The following is a 17,883-nucleotide window of genomic DNA, read 5'->3' on the forward strand; positions in this document are numbered from 1 at the left end:
TGACAGAGGGTATGACGTTGGATCGTATCAGATCGGGTGCCCTGTGATAGAGGGAAAACTTTTTTTCGCCAACCGCTTTAGCTGTGTGAAGAGGACTCGCGACGCTGTCTCCTTCCCCGTGCCACGTCGCCGTCTCCACGCTAGGGAGTTTACCGCTTTCGCGCTCAGGATCTCGTCATCTTCACGCTCGAGAGGTCGCCGTTCACAGCCTTGGGAGGTAGCCGTTCTTTGCCCAGGGAGCCCGCCGCCTCCTTCACCGGTGAGCAAACGGATCTAAAGGGAATTGATCGGTAAGGCTCAATCATTGTGATCTCATTGGGATTTCTTGGATCTGTGGATGATCGGGATTTTTGATCTGACTTCTGTTTAATCGACAGATTAGAGGGAAGATTTGGTTTCGACTGATCAGGAAGAATTAGTGTTGAGCAAGTTCCTAGGCTTCAAATCTGAGGTGAGATATCTTCTTGACTTTGGCAAGAAATCTTGATCGGTCCTGTTTTGTTCATGTCTTATTGTTCAGATTTGTGGGAATTGCCGATTGATGTTGGGTTGAGTGGTTCTATTGAATTGATCTAGGGTTTCTGATTTGAGGTAAGCTTTGTTATGGATTTGCTTGATCTGTTCTATGGCTTTGTTCTGATCGATTGGATTCAGTTTTGTGAGGTTGAGGATGAGATCGGGTTTGACAGATTTTGGTTGTGATTTCTTCTGGGGTTGGTGGGTCTGAGTATTTGGGTTGTTCTTGCATGTTGATTGGTTGTTCTATTGAGTTTCTAGGGTAACACATTAGATCAGATCGAAGGTGAGTCCTCTTCCTTGAATCCGATTAATTTCAATGGGTGGTTTAGTGTGATTTATTTTCTGTTGGATTTGATCGATGTTGTTGGGTTAGTGTTCGGTATGGTTTCTGTTGGATCTTAAGGTTTCTGTTTGATTGGCTTAGCAAATGGGATTGATCTGTTGAGGTTGCTGATCGGTTTGACGGATCTTATTAAGATTGCTGTGAACTATGTTAGGGTTGTATTTTTGTTGTTTCAGTGTAATTAGATGTTGAGAGTTTGTTCTAATTGTGGAAATTGATCTATTTTTGAATGGTTGGATCCAGCTGATCAAGTTGTTGGATCTGTTGACGGATCTGATTTGGTTTGATCCGGTTAAGGTTAACCTTAAATTCGGTTAGGGTTTAACTTGCTGTAGAATTTAATATATAATTATATTTAGTGGTGTTGTATGTTGCAATTTGCAGGACCTTGATTGGTGGATCCTACTATGTACGAGGATTTTATTTTGGGGGTTTCTTGTATCGATATTCATCATACCAGGTGGGTACTTCTGTGGTTGGTCAACACAGGTTTCTATTCATAGTGCATGATTATTTTTCGTTGTTATTTACCTTGTTGTTATCCTTGATACCTTATTGATTAATCTTGATATGATCTTTTGATTACCTCCATACAATCACAATTTTATTGTTGATCTGTGAGTGATAACTGGTTCTAGTTGATATTGATTATGCCTGATTGGATATAGATCTTGAAGGTGCTTGGAATTCTATTCCGTTCAATTCTTGCCAAACAAAAATTTTCAGGAACAGAACCTTCCAAGCAACCTATGTCTTCGATCAGACATGTGCATGATTAATCAAGCAAGTTCTTGACCAATCAAAGCACACCTTGATCGAAGTATAGGATCGATGGAACTCTTGTGTTGGTATTCAGGATCCATACAAAAATTACGAAAGGAATAACTACGCAGCAGAATTAAATAAGTCATACCTTTCTTCTTGAGATTGTATAGGAGATGTTCTTTACCCGAAGACCTCTTGATCTTCTGCTGTATTTCTCTCCTCTTCTTGGACGTCGTGTTGGCGACGATCTACCAAGATGAACTCCACCCAATTCCTTCTAATCCTTCTTGCTTCCAAGCCGCCTATCACCAAGGAGAACAAAAGCAAAGGGGCGCCTCTCTTACTCTCTTCTTCCTCTCTTCTTTTTCCTCTCTTCCTCTCCAAACCGTTGGCCACCAAGATGATCTTGGACAATGAACGCCGGCCCTAGCTAGAGAAGAGAACTAAGGGGAAGCGCCAAAGGGGCGCCGACCCTAAATGAAGAGAACACAAAGAAGAGCTTGAGAGGTGGCGCCAAATAACTGGCTATTTGATTGGGTAAATTAGGATTAGATTTGGCTATTTTTAGTTATATTTCATGTTATAAATTAGATTTTTGGGCTAATTCTTTATCTTGGATGATTTTGTGGTCTTTATTGTAATTTTTATTAATTTATAGAAATTTATGGATATTAATTTGTATATTTAATTTTGCAGGAAATTAGAGTGGAAATAATAATATTTGGAGGTCCAATTTGGAAGAAAAATCAATTCTGATTCAAGTTGGGCTCAAATCGAATTTAATTTAACTCAACCAGGTTCAATTATCGGTTCTGGCTCAATTAGGATTTCAAATAGGGTTCAGTTAGGTTCAACTCGAGTTTGGTCATGTTGACTCAAGTTAATTGGTTCAAATTCGATTTAATGTGGGTTCGGTCCAAGAAATTTAACTCCAAATCAATCTAATCCGTTTCGGCTCAAGTCAATTTGGCTCGATCAGTCCAAGTTAATTCAACACAACCCAATTCAATTGGGTTCTATTGAAGTTCAACCCAATCCACTCATATCAGCCCAAATCAAAAGCTAATTCTGGCCTAATTTCACATCCGATCCGGTTCGGTTCAATTACAACGCCGGTTCAAGCCAAGTTGTGGTCAACCGGTTCACAAAAGGATTAAAACACAATTTTAGGGTTAGCGCACGGGGAGCTCCATTCTTCTTATCATCGCGACGCCTTCTTCTTCCCCGAGCTCCCATCGCGCATCCTCTTCTCCATCTTCTTCCTGATCGAAGCAAGCAACGGCAGCTGGAGCCTGGTCGATGATCGCCGACAACTCGCAGGAGGCTAGCCGATGTGGTTGCGAACGCGACACCTCCTAGTCCCCATCTGCTGCGAAAGATTGCTGAGAGTGGCCAGCACCGACGATTGGCGGCCGACGACCCTTTCGCACAGTAGAGACGCTAGCCGACATGGTTACGAACACCAAGCTCTCTATCCCTCCGCATCCACCGGTGTTCCGAGCAGAGATCGATTCTCGCCGATGTGGTTGCGAACGCGAGGAAAGACACTGTTGGGAACGACGACCATCCCTCTTCCACCGGAAAAGCAAGGTAAGGTTTGTCTATTTCTTTGTTCTAATCTCTGTTCTTGGACGGCAGGAATTAGGGCAAAAGATGGGAATTCCGAATCTCAGCTCTCCGATTAACCCTCGCCAGATTCGTCCAACTCCGGCGAGGTCATCACTTCTGTTGGGGAAAAGCGACCGTGGCTTCATGTTGTTCTAGTTTGAGTTGATTTGGGAAGAAACCTAACCCTAATTCTTAGCTTTCTGTTGTTTTGTTTCTCCTTATTTCCCTATTTTTTTTCATTACGAATCAAGAAACCCCCCCCCCTCTCTGTATTTACACTGTGAATAAGTACTTCCTAACCTTAATTGTAATTTAACCTTAACACTGATTGTTAATTCCTAATCTTAACCCTAATTCTAACTTAGCTTTCGGTTTGGTTTCATGTTGTTCTATTAGCACGATTGAATTCAACACCCTAATTCTGGTTGATTCCACAATTCCTGTTAGTAGCCAATTATTACTTTGTGGTGGTATCTATTTTTTTATATAATGATTCATACTTACAGATGTTGCATGGAAAATGCGATTTCTATTTATTGTTGACATGGTTTGAATATGAGAAGATGATACTTTGTTGGCTGGATTAAGATGTGTAATCACTACTCACCTATGCAATTATCAATACAAGTTGTTTTGTCTTGTGTGCACAATATTTAGTGTATTTGATGGATGTAATGAATCGTGTAATTTGTGTTTATAATTCAGAGATAAGTGATTGTTTAAATGAATTGGGATAGAATGATTTAGTTGTGAAATTTGAATGGAAATAATGTTGATGCTTAATCGGTTTGTGTTGAATGAAAAGATGTGTATCAATTAATTATTTTAGTTGTGATAGCTTGTCCTGATGTGTTGTTGAATTTGGGGATTAAATGTAACTCATGTTGTATGTTAGAGCATGGAATAAAATGAATTGAATTTGTATAATGAGTTCAACCATAGAATACTTGATTGCAAATGATGTGATGGAATATAGTTGATGTCAAACTTGTAGTGATGGTTGGAAGAAATGTTGTAACTGGTTGCATGATATTGTAATATGTGTTGGATCATTGGGAATTTGATTAATGTTCATGAACAAATTATGTTGTATTGTATGTTGTGTATATATTGTTGTGAATAGGAATAAAGTATAATTTTGTAAACTATGATATATATTGTTGTGTAAACCTGTCTTTGCTTAGGTTGTAATTGTAGAATGGCTTGTTGTATGTATAATTTGTAAATAGGATGCATGATTTGATTTAATTTGTAAATTATGTATAACTAATATTCATTTGTTAATTATGGGATTTAATTATGAATAAATGGAGTTGTAGATAATTAGGAATGAATAAAATTAATAAATAAAATTTAGCACCAAATGTTGTCTAAAATAACTCTCTATCATTGAGCCCAAGAGAGACGACCCGGACCTCTCTATACTACTTAAGGCAATAGTTAGGGGTTTGGTAAATAAATTATTAATTTTGATGGATGTGAGTGACAACAAATAGGTAAATTAAAATTATATAAATAAAATAATCCCACAAAAACACCAACATCAGTGCCGACCCTAGCAAGGAGGGGGAAAGAACACTTATAGCTGATCCTAATTAAGAACACAAGATTAATTTGAGCCGCCTCCTCTCCTCTCCTTTTATAGGCTTGCAATCATAGAAAGTTTAAATAAAATAACAGAATTAATATAATTTTGTTGTATAACAAAATTTATATAATTTTGTTGGATAACAAAATTCAATAAAATTTTGTTGGATAACAAAATTAATATAATTCTATTTATAATTAATCAAATTCTATTAACTGAATTCTTAATAGAATTCTAAATAGAATTCTAACAGAATTCTTAAAGAATTCTAACCAGAATTCTTAACAAAATTCTTAATAGAATTCTAACAAAATTCTAACAGAATCTTATTGGGTGGATACGAGGCTTTATCCAGAGGCTACAACAGTGACCTAGAGGAAGAATTGGTTTAGGCCTCTTAATGGGCTTGGGCTTCCTGTGTTCTCCTTGAACACTCAACTCAAGTCCATCAATAATAACTCATACCACTAAAGGGTTATTATAGAACTATCGCACCAATCTCATATTACAATATGGACTCCTTCTTATCATTAGTGCATTAATCTCCCTGTGTTTGAGATATCGTATGTCCGTTAATTAATTGAATTACTGACAACTCAATTGATTAACTTCTGAATCCAAGAGTAGTACCACTCAACTTTATTATCATGCGGACTAAGTCCACCTGCAGGGTTTACATGATAATCCTTATGAACTCCTCAAGAGGACATCATCAGCCTAAATAATTAGGACACAGTTTCCTTCTATAATCAACAGCACGCTATATAAATAGCACTATCTTCTAACTCATCGGGCCTTTTGATTTAACGAATAAATCTCACCCTTTGATGAATTAAAGAAATAAATACTAAGTATATGTGCTTGTTATTATATAAGGATTAAGAGCATGCACATCCATGATAACAGAGGTCTAGTTTGATTATATAGTCAATATAAATCAAACGACCTCAAATGGTCCTGCTCAATACACACAAATGTAGGATCGTTGGAACACGCTAGAGGGGGTGAATAGTGTGTTTTCGCTTTTTCTCGTTCGTTCGTTTCTATCAAAAACTTGTAGCAGAATTAGAAATAAAACATAGAGACCCGCGGATTTACTTGATTTCTAACCCCCAGGGTTAGTACATCCAAGGCCTATGTAAGGGAGGCATCCATCCACAAGTGGTCTCCTTTTCGAACTTTGTTCGGAGGCGGAGAAACCCGTCTTATAGTTCAAATAATCAATACAATAACTGAAAGTAAAGTAAGACTTGAAAGTAAAGAAAGAACCAAACAATTCGTCGATCTAGAAGTCCTGAGCGTCGCGCACTCCTCTTGGATCTTTCCGGTTGCAAAAGTCTGGCCCCGTTCACGTTCCGAATCACCAATAGTCGAGAGGGACAGCTTGTAGATTGATTCTCTTGTTCGTGCACCCTCTCCTTCTTTTATAGTGTGCTCAAGTTGACTTGAGCCAATCTCAGGTCGACTTGACTTGATCTGACGTGGCAGAACTTGATAAAATTTAGTTTTTCACGATTCTGATCCACTCAAGTCGACTTGAGTCCAGTCAAGTCGACTCCAATCACTCAAGTTGACTCTATCCACTCAGGTCAACTTGAGTCACTTTTGACAACCTCTGAAATAGCTTCAAAACACATCTGACCGTGCCTCATTCTGATTCCTGAGTCAAAAGTTATGGCCCGTTGAAGTTCGTCTCCTCATGTGTTGCCTGTATATCATGGTTCTTGCAAGACAAGCATGAAGACAAACAAAACAACCTAACTTTACCTGTGAATCTAACTTCAGATTTCTACCAAAATCCTGGGTTAGTCTGATGCCTACTGTTCCATTATGGGAACACGCCCTTACCCACTCCTCTCAAGAGAATTCACCTTTTGCCTACCAAGTCCTCTTGACTTGTTGGACTTTTGCTCGGCTATGTCCTTAGCCCCCAGGATTTGTGATGTGACTCGGTCCTCCTAACCAGCCTAGACATCTACTGCAACTCGATCCTCCAGATCAGCCCAGACTTCTATTGCGACTCGGTCCTCCAGACCAGCCCAGACTTCTTATTGCAACTCGGTCCTCCAGACCAGCCCAGACTTCACTTGGTGCTTCGACTCTGGCAAGACTTCTGCCTGATACTCCAAACCAGGACTTTCCTTTGCCTAGCCTACAACTAGGACTTTCCCTTGCCTGATCCTCCGAATCAGGACTTCCACTGTCGAGCTTCACTCACCAGGACTTCCCTTGCCCAATCGTCCAGATCCGGACTACTACTGTATAGTCTAACAGACTAGGTCTTCTCGCTAGTCATCTGGTTTGACTAGACTTCACTCACTTCATCCAAACATCAAGTCCTGTTTGGATCAACCCCTTGGTTAAACTGATCAGACCTAGGTGTATTATCAAACATCGAAACTCTAGGCAAGATCTAGTGCTTCTTGCATCAACAATCTCTCCTTTTTGATGTTTGACAATTTCTTAAGTTAATATTGGTCAGGGTTTACAATCTGAGAGAAATCTATATTATTAACTTAAGTTCCCTTCTCCCCCTTTTCATACATCAAAAAGATCTTTTAATTTAAGTCCATTTCCTCTTGCACCAACAATAATGGTATCCCTATGGGCCCAACTAAGTCTTGACACTTCTTGAAAGACTATAGTAGATTTTAGAAAGCAATTTTAAATAGTAAATGTTTTTATAAGTTTCATGAAAACCTTTTCAAGATAAATCTTCAATAGCTTTATAGCTTTAAAACAATTTTAATAGATTTCAAAATAAATATAGGAAATTTTTGAAGTAGTTTTCAAACTTGAGTTTTGAAAGGTATTTTTCACAATAGCTTAAAATAGTTTTTCAAAAGAATTTTCAAAATAAGTATTTTAAAATGGATAATTTTTAAAAAACTAGTCATTATTCTTTTAAGTCAGAATCTCCCCCTTAACCTGACACATCCTCAGGGCACTTTGTTAACCATAAAGCAATCTCCCTGTGTGTCTTAGAGTTTGATCTAAATTAAAAGAATAATGGATAATAATAATTTTTGAAATATTATTTTTCAAGATAGTTTAAAATAGTTTTGTAAGAGTATTTTCAAAATATAAATTTTTAAAATATATAGTTTTTGAAAAACTAGTTATTATCCGTTTAAGTTTTAAGATCACCACAATGATACCCTAGAAGAGTGCTCCCAAGGCATTGACAACTTTTTACAATTATACTTAGCCAACATAAAGATAATCACGTATGCTTTTGTTTCAAATATAGGACAGCAACACGACTCTCACATAAGAACTTGAAATAAGGAAAAGAAGCATATTGTGGATATCATTGAGGTTTTATTTCCTTAACAAGGGCCCGAAGTCAACTTGATAGCATCGAGCTCTTGTTGCCTTGGTACATGGTTATAGCAGTTGAAATTTCAAGTAAAACATGTTGGGTTTCCGGTATACGTATTTTAAAATTTATATTTCTCTAAACATGCAATAGAAATGTAATAAATATTTAATTATTATTTACGCATAAAATCCACACAAGGACATATACACATGCAAACATAATTATAGATAAGAGCATAAACAATTTAATACCTTTTGGATGATGCGAAGCGGAAATGGTATCAACTAACAACCTTGATTAAGGTTGCTTCTATTCGTATTCACACGGAGATCTCCTTTAGACGACTTCCTTAAGTCACGTGTTGTGTCTCTGTTTCGATACTAGTTGAAGGAGGGAGATAAACGATCTGAGAGGGTACCTACGGTTGGATTCCATATCCAACAGCTCAAAACAATCCGGCGATACGAATCGGATTGAACGGAGGTGATTACACCATCGTTTGAAAGTTAAACGGTTCGCTGTTAAGAAAGGGTAGCGAACCTAATGACCTGGTAGTTCCAGCAACAACAATTGCCCCGGAACTAGAGTTTGAAATTTCGAGCCGTATCGCGCAATACCGGTATAATTTTTCATTCCGCCGACGGACCGACACCGACACAACTGTTCTGGCCAGAAGACGCCTCGCGAAAGGCGTCGCTCGGGCGCGGTAATGCCACCGGAGGCGCCGCTTGGGCGCGGGCCTAGGCGATGCCTCCGCGCACGACGGAGGCATGTCGCGAGCGATTTTAATTTTTTTTTGGATTTTTAAACTTAGGATTTAATTGAGATTTTAATAATCAATTCCTAGTTATAGTTGAGGATAATTTAAATTGGCTTTATTAAAATCTATAAAATTATTTTATTATTTTTAAAAAATATATTAATTTTTATTTTTAAATATTTAGATTAAATTTTTTATTTTAATTAATAAATTTTATATTTTAAAAATATCGAAATTATACTGGCAGTACGATACGGTACCAAAACTGTATTGTTTCGGTCCGTGATTGAAACTTTGACATGACTCGATATTTTAAACCTTGCCCGGAATAATAACCAAAATGAAAGGAAGAAGCGATACCTTTCGGCGAAGAAACAACTGTTGCTTCTTCTCTTGCTCCTTACTTCCACCACTGTTGTAGCTTCCTTTGGCTCAAGGATGGCCGACTTTGGCAGGGAAGTTGACCTATGGAAGGTCTTTGACCAGAGCTGAGGTTGGATAGGCCCCCTTTGGCCGGCGGTAACAAGAACCACCAAGAAAGGTGGGCGGCAACAACTAGGTGGAGGTGCTTGTGTTTGGCTGGCAACAAGGAGGAAGAGAGGGGCTAATTTAAAATCTAACAATTATATTTTTAATCTTCTAAATAACTCTTCATAATATAAATCTCTAATAGTTTTGGTTCGCTAACCAAAAATTCACATCCATTAACTTAAAGTCTAAACTGTTAGCCTTAAATTTGATTCACCACTAAACCACATTGGTTTAAAACTAAATTACCTTTAATTAAAATCAAATCAATTTGATTTATAATTATACAAAGAGAGCCAACTTTATCTTTAAAAGACATAGCTCATCCGAACTTCTGTTCCGACAAAATATTTTTCATATTTACCCTTTGTTTGGTCCAACCAGACTTAATCTCTCTCGATCTGAGAATTCAATTCTCAAACCTGTTCTATGCCTCTTGGAGAAACTCATAATACGTGTGACCTTATAAGTTCCTGGTTTATATTAGTCATCCATAATTAATCATTAATATAGATCGATCATGAGTGACACCTAGTAATATATCATGACTTCCCTATTAATCGAAAAATCACAATTGATTTCAGAATCATTTTTGAACCCCCTTTAGCAGTTACAGTTGTTATGCATATGTTCTTTTCACTCAGTTATACCTCTTTAATTTAGGACATAATCTATGTGTCAGTCCTCACTATATTGCCTATGTCACATTTAGCTCAAGTTGTAGTTCCTTGTCTTGCAGATTCAAGTTGTTCAAAACATCTGTGTAAGAGGACTATCCTATTGACATATTTCTGCTTTGGCCAAAACTTCTTGACAAATGACTATAGGGTATACGTCTTCTAATAAAAGGAGTGGTGAATCCTCTGTTAGCTATTCAATCACCTTCGGATATTTTGACTTATACCCAATCATCCTGGGTCCACACTTCCGTAAAGACACTTGCTTAAAATGTCAAAATATAAGTCTTCAGAATCAAGATGACTTAAATACCTCAAGTCAAAGGAAACTTATACTTGAGCTGCAACGAGATCTTCATAGGCATATATAGAACCACATGAAATTTCATGACAGGTCACTTCCGATGAACTAGTTATCCTTAACTAGCATTTATATATTAACTCTCAATATCTCAATATTTCCAACCAATTAGGATCGGCTACTTGGTAAAAATCAAGGAGTTTAACATATACTAGTCTCAAAGAATTGATGATGTATAGTCTCATTAATTCATCGATTAGGGAATATTTTATACATAATTGTACTAATTGTGATAATTAATTTCTTTCATATGTAGTGGACCTCAGTAATTAAATTTAAGATCAAATCAAATATATAGAGAATGTACACTCAAATAGTGATTTATTTATCTAATAAATAATATATTATCTAAGGCGATTACCTTATGATACCTCTCAAATATAGCATACTCTCAATTGACTTAATGTCAATTGTTATGGTATCCAATATCATAAGCCTCTACATGACTCTCAAACTTACTTTGAGTTAGAGATTTCGTCAAGGGATCTGCTAGATTTTTTTCAATGGGAATTTTTTCAATTTATATTTCTTTTCTACCAATGATCTTCCTGATCAAGTGATAATGGAGTACATATTTGGATTCCTGATGAGATATAGATTTCTTGGCCTAAGTAATGGCCGCATTATTATTGTAGTAAACTGGTATTGCTTCAATAATGTTAGAAACCACATCAAATTCAATGACGAACTTCTTAATCCAAATAGCTTCCTTTGCTACTCCCAAAGCAACAATGTTTTTCGCCTCAATGGTAGAATCAACAATGATTTCTTACTTTGAATTTTTCCAACTTATTACACCTCCATTTAAGGTAAATACGTATTCAGACTGGGATTTTGAATCATCCTTGTCCATCCGGAAACTTATATCAGTATACCTATGTATAATTATATCACCACTTCATATATCAAGAATGAATTCTTAGTTTTCTTAAGTACTTAAGGATTGCCTTAACAGCTACCTAATGATTCGGCTCGGATCCGATTGGTATTTGATCGTGACACTTAGAGCGTATGATACATCGGATCTTGTACGTAACATAACATACATGATTGATCTTATAGTTGACGCATATGAGATTTGACTGATGTGAATCCTTTCGTCTTGTGTGCGCGAACACATAAACTTCGAAAGGTGAATCCCATATTTCATGCGAATGAAATCTTTCATAAATTCTTCTATGCTAAACTGTTTTAGCACTTTATCAAAACATGTACACTGTGAAAGATCAAATAACTTTTTTGATCTATTTTTATAGATCTTAATCTCAAGGATATAGGTTGCTTTTCCCATATTTTTTATGAAAAATATTTTTGACAATCAACCTTTGACAGACTATAGAACGGGTGCATCATTTCCTATAAGTAATATGCTATCAATATATAATACTAGGAATACGATCGCATGCCCACTAATCTTCATATACACGCAGGGCTCATCTGGATTTTGTGAGAAATCAAACTTTTTGATTACCTCATCAAAATGGATATTCCAACTCTTCGATGCTTGCTTCAGTCCAAAAATGAACCGTTGAAGCTTGGATACTTTGTTTTTATCAACAGAAGTGAATGTTGGTGCAAGAAACACTAGCTCTTGCCTGGAGTTTTGATGTTTGACAATACACCTAGGTCTAGTCAGTTTGACCAAGGGGTTGATCTAAACAGGACTTGATATTTGGATGAAGTGAGTAAAGTCTAGTCAAACCAGATGACTAGCGAGAAGACCTAGTCGGTTAGACTAGGCAGTCGAAGTCCTGATCTGGACGATTGGGCAAGCGAAGTCTTGGTGAGTGAAGCTAGGCAAGGAAAGTCCTGATTTGGAGGATCAGTCCTAGTTGTAGGCTAGGCAAAGGGAAGTCATGGTTAGGAGGATCAGGCGGAAGTCTTAAAGAGTCGAAATGCCAGGTGAAGTCTGGGCTGGTCTGGAGGACCGAGTCGCAGCAGAAGTTTGTACTGGTCTGGAGGACCGAGTCGCAGCAGAAGTCTGGGCTGATTTAGAGGATCGTGTCACAACAGAAGTCTGGGATGGTCAGAGAGGACCGAGCCACAACACAAATCCTGGAGGCTGAGGACAGAGCTGAGCAAAAGCCCAACAAGTCAGGAGGACTTGATTGACACAATTCTCCCAAGTGGAGTGGGTATGGGCGCATTCTCAGAGTGAAACAGTAGGGATCAAACTAACCCAGGATTTCGGTAGAAATCTGAAGTTAGACCCACAAGGCGAAGTTAGACCCGCAAGGTAAGGTTTAGGTTGTTGTTTGGTTGTATGTTTGTCTTGCAGGAACCAAAAGCTGGAAGCAAGATGGAGAAAGCCGAGGTGAAGCAAACAAAAGTTAAACCAAGTCCAGGATTAATTCAGTTCAAACCTGAGTCAAAGTGATTCAAGTCGACTTGAGTGGATTAAGTCGACTTGAGTGGTAGGTACTCAAGTCGACCTGAGCACAAGATAAGAGCCGTGGAAGCCAACGTTCATCAAGATATGCCACGTCAGCTTTGAGTCGACCTGAGTAGGGACTCGAGTCGATTTGAAGGCCAAGTCAGCCGCGGAGAAAGTGGATTGGGCTTAGGTGGAGTCGACTTGAGATTGGCCCAAGTCGACTTGACCAGGCTATAAAAGAAGGGGCGACGTGCACATCAAGACATCAATTGACAAGTTCTCCTCTCCGACTAGTGGTGTTGTTGAACACGAACGAGGCCAAAATCATGCAACCGAGGAAGATCTAGAGGAGTGCGCGGCGCTCAGGATTTTCCAGATCGACAAACAAGTTTTGGTTTATTTTTACTATCCTGCTTTCTTTACTTTATTGTTATATTTATACGGATTGTAAGACGGGTTTCTCCGCCTCCGAACAACGTTCGGAAAGGAGACCACTAGTGGACGGGTGCCTCCCGTACATAGGCCTTGGATGTTGTAAGATACCAAAAATTTCATAGTTTTGGAGCATGGGACTCGTCTTGCAAAGACGAAAATAACGAAACCAGATTGAGTCAAATCTGAAATTGTTTGGTTAGTGAACCAAACAATGCGAGTTGAACCAAGTTGAACCAACTTGGTTTAATTTGGGATGAAAGAGGATCTGATAAAATAAAAGGGATGGGAAGATTCGTCTCACAAAGATGAATCAAACGAAACTGATTTGGATCAAATCGGAGGTTGTTTGGTTAGTGAACCAAGTGAACCAAAGTTGAACCTGGTTTGCTATAGTAATCGGTTTAATCGTCTTAATAAACCCTAGGTTTTTAATTGGGTTTAGCTTAGTAAACTTGGTTTAATGGCGCCGATTTGGGTTTAACCGGTTTAGGTTACTATTCATTCCTCTTTAAAACTAAAACTCGTGATTCCTTCCCTGTTTTTATTCCCTCCGTGTGGTGCCCTCCTCTGCCCGATGCCGCGCCTCCACCCTGCTCCTCTTCTTCTTCTTCCTCCTTCCCCCGCCGCTGTCCCTTGCCGACGCCGTTGCTACCTTGCCGCCGGATCCTGACGCCTGATGCCGCCCGAACCAGCCACCGACGGAGCAAGCCCTAAATCGAGCCAACGTTGACCCACGAGCCCGCCTTCTGCCCGATCGCCGCTCTACTGCCGACCAGCTCCGCCGCCGCCTTCAGCCACTGCTCCTCTGCCCAACGCCGTCTCGAACCAGCACCGCTCGTCGCCTGCCGCCTCTCCTCTGTCCGCCGCCTCCCTCACCAGCCGATGCTCGACGTCGAACGCCGTCGTAACGCCACTACATCAACGCTGCCTTTCCCCTTCCTCAAGCTGTCCGCCGGAGAACTAGAGTTCGCCATCACCTCCCTTCGCTCTTCTTCTCCTTCCTCACGGATGCGCCACTGTCCCCTGTAGTCGGCCGTGCAAGAGAAATTGGAACTGGAGCTAGCTTAATTTTGGGCTTTTGATTTTGATTTGAGGATCTTGATTTATTAATCCTACTATACACGGAGGATTTTATTAGGGTTTTATAGCAACGATTCGTCCAGCAGGTGGGTACCCTGTATCTGGTCAATACAGGTCAATTTTTCCAGTGCATTCCTTATTGTTATTTCATCTATCCTGTTGATACTTCTGTTGTTTGAGATAGTAGTTTAGTTGATACCTTTTATATTCATGCTTGCAACTTGTTGTTTGACCTTATGATGATCTACTATTGCTATACCAATATTTCTGTTATCTGTATCATTCATTAGGCAGATACTTGTAGGATTCGTTGACTTATACATGTCGTATGACTCTGATCGACCTATCTACGGTAGGAAAATCTTAGTTGTTGACCATATTGATGCTTCTTCATACCTGTTGAACATACTGATTAACCGTAGTTATTACATGTTGGAATGATCATCATACATTCATACTTAGTTGTAGATGTTTTGGACAATATTGTTGGCTCTCGCCCGACACCGTGTTGTGGTGAGATTCAGTGGCGAGAGCGTATGTGCAGTATTGTTGGGTGCAACCAGGACTGGCTATATAACCCTCCTGGTACACTGGCGCTTCCCACTAGATTATGATGGGAAAGTCTTGAAAAACCGTTCCGGTAAATTCTTGCAGAACAAAAATTTTTCCGAAACGATCTCAAGTTGCCCGATCGTTGGGCTCTTGTGTTTGGTTTACAGGATCCAGGAATAATTTAACTAATTGCGGAAACATTAAATTATACCTTACTTCCGACGTTTCGGAAGGACGAAGTTTGTACCCGAAGACCTCTTGATCTTCTGCCGTATTCCTCTCCTCTTCTCGAACGTTGTGTGGGCAACGATCCTTCGAGAATTTTCTCCACCAGAAATCTCCTCCGATGGCTTGCTAAAACTTCCTTCCCTTTGCTTGGAGAAAAGAGAAGAAGAAGAAGAGGGGAAGGTGGCTTGCCGAGAGAGTCTCGGCCACCACCCGAAGGTTTATTGTGTTCTCTCAAAGCCAAGCCAACCCCCTCTTTTATAGCTTTTCCATCCCTTATTTATGGTATAATTAGAGCCATAAACATGGTATGATTGATCCGTAAACTTGGTATAATTTACATCAATCAAATCTGAAGATTTCGGCAAGATTTCGGAAGTTTCCAATTCGAACCCGCGAGCCTTAATCGATCAGCGAATCGATTAACTCACGTAACTTTTCCTTATTAACACTAGTAATCGATCACCCGATCGATTACCAGTCGATTCTCCGCTTGGTAATCGATCAGGTGATCGATTACCAGCATGGTAATCGATCCCTTGATCGATTACCACTCGCGGTGAGGAAAAACATGGTAATCGATCAGCTGATCGATTACCAAGGTGTGTAATCGATCAGCTGATCGATTACACCCTCTTATTTGGTTCGAATACTTGGTTTCTTCACGAATTCTTCCAAGGTGGACTTGAGGATTCCCAGAGGCTACAACAGGGACCTAGAGGAGGAATTGGTTTTGGCCTTCTGATGAGCTAAGGCTTCCCATGTTCGCCCCGAACACACAACCTTAGTTCATCAATAATAACTCATGCCACTAAAGAGTTATTATCGAACTACCGCACCAATCCCATATTACAATATGGGCTCCTTCTTACTATCAGTACATTAATCTCCCTGTGTTTAAGATATCGTATGTCCGTCAATTAAAATGAGTTACTGACAACTCGTATTTAATCGACATCTAATCCAAGAGTAGTACCACTCAACCTTATTATCATGCGGACAAGGTCCACCTGCAGGGTTTACATGATAATCCTTATGAGCTCCTCAAGGGGACATCATCAACCTAGATTATAGGACACAGATTCCTTCTATAATCAACAACACACCATGTACATAATACTACTTCCCAACTCATCGGGCCTTTTGATCTATCGATCTAGACCTCACCCTTTGATGAATTAAAGAAGTACATATTAAGCACACGTGTTTGTTATTATATCGGGATTAAGAGCATGTACATCTATAGTAACAGAGGTTTAGTTCGATTATATAGTCAGTATAAATCGAACAATCCTCAGATGGTCCTGCTCAATACACACTAAGTGTACTAGTGTAATTCTATAGTCAAGACAGACTAAGACCGAATTACACTACAACCACTCCGATGGTTTGTCCAATCCATCTTGGTTGTGAACACTGTTTATAATCTATAAGGGACTGATAACATGGTCTTCTGTGTGTGACTCCGCACACCATGTTAATCTACAGTATAGATTAAATGGACACTGCAAAATATTGACCAAATGTGATTCTCATTTCAGAATATTTATTTACATAGCTAGGATTCTAGTATACATCCCAACACTGGATATATACCTATTGCCCTGTATTCTTCTTCTTTATTGTTCAGTTGATATATCATGCTTCGACTTCCATGATTTACACTACCTGTTGATACCTATTACATGTTAACTGGTGTTTATATCTTCCCTACATATTTACTTGGCCTGTCACTTTTGTTATTCCTGTTGATACCTTTACATGCACTTCGATTTCTATGTATCCACTGAGCATCTAATGCTCACTACCCAGATCCTGGGGTTGTTATGTTTTCTCCCCAGGTAACAGATAGGTGGATTGTACTTGGAGCTTGGAGATCTGGCCGGCTGTATCCATCTCACATCGGAGGATATTTGTAGGTGTTGGTTTGTTCGGGTTTTCGCTGAATTCGATATGGTTGTATTTGTAGATTATAGTGGTGTTGCTGGACTTGTCCTTGTGATTGTCTATCTTGTTCAGGTTTTCAATGTTCCGCTACGCATATGTTTTTATATGTTGCAGATTTGTTACGTTATGTATCAGTTTAGTAATTTGTGGTCGTATAGGCCTTATTATTTGTCTGTTTATACTTGTCATGCATGGTTATGGACGTGTTGTCTTTATTCCAGCCGTTTGTGGCTGAGTATCTATGTATGTATTAGGAGAATTGTCATAGTTACTGGGGAGATGTTGTCAAAATTTTTCGGACGACCTTCTTGAGGCGTGACAGATGTACTAATCCTGGGGGGTTAGGAACCAAGTAAATCCGCGAGTCCCCTACATCTTATTTCTAATTCTGTTGCAAGTTTTTGATAGAAACGAACGAACGAGAAAAAACAACAACACGCTATTCACCCCCTCTAGCGTGTTCCAATGATCCTACAATTGGTATCAGAGCTGATGCGCTCTTGATTGGACTAACCGCCAAGGGAGCAAGATGACAAAGATGGAGGGGGTGAAAGGTACAATTTTAAAAGTTCATTTTAAATACCATATTATCTATTTTAAATGCAAGGAGAGAGGGCACTATAAAAATAAGTGTCCTACACGTAAGACTCAAACGGCACCATCGGCGGCAAAGGAGCAACAGATGTAGGAGCCCGGAAGAATAAAGATCACATCCAATGCTTCAAGTGTCAAAAATACGGCCATTACAAGAACCGGTGCCCGGAGAGGAAGACGACAAAGAAAAAGTCAAAATTACGGG

Source organism: Curcuma longa, chromosome 5, assembly GCF_044706935.1.
Source record: "Curcuma longa cultivar G26 ecotype Majalengka, Jawa Barat chromosome 5, ITB_CL_G26_1.1, whole genome shotgun sequence".
In the NCBI taxonomy this organism is placed as follows: domain Eukaryota; kingdom Viridiplantae; phylum Streptophyta; class Magnoliopsida; order Zingiberales; family Zingiberaceae; genus Curcuma; species Curcuma longa.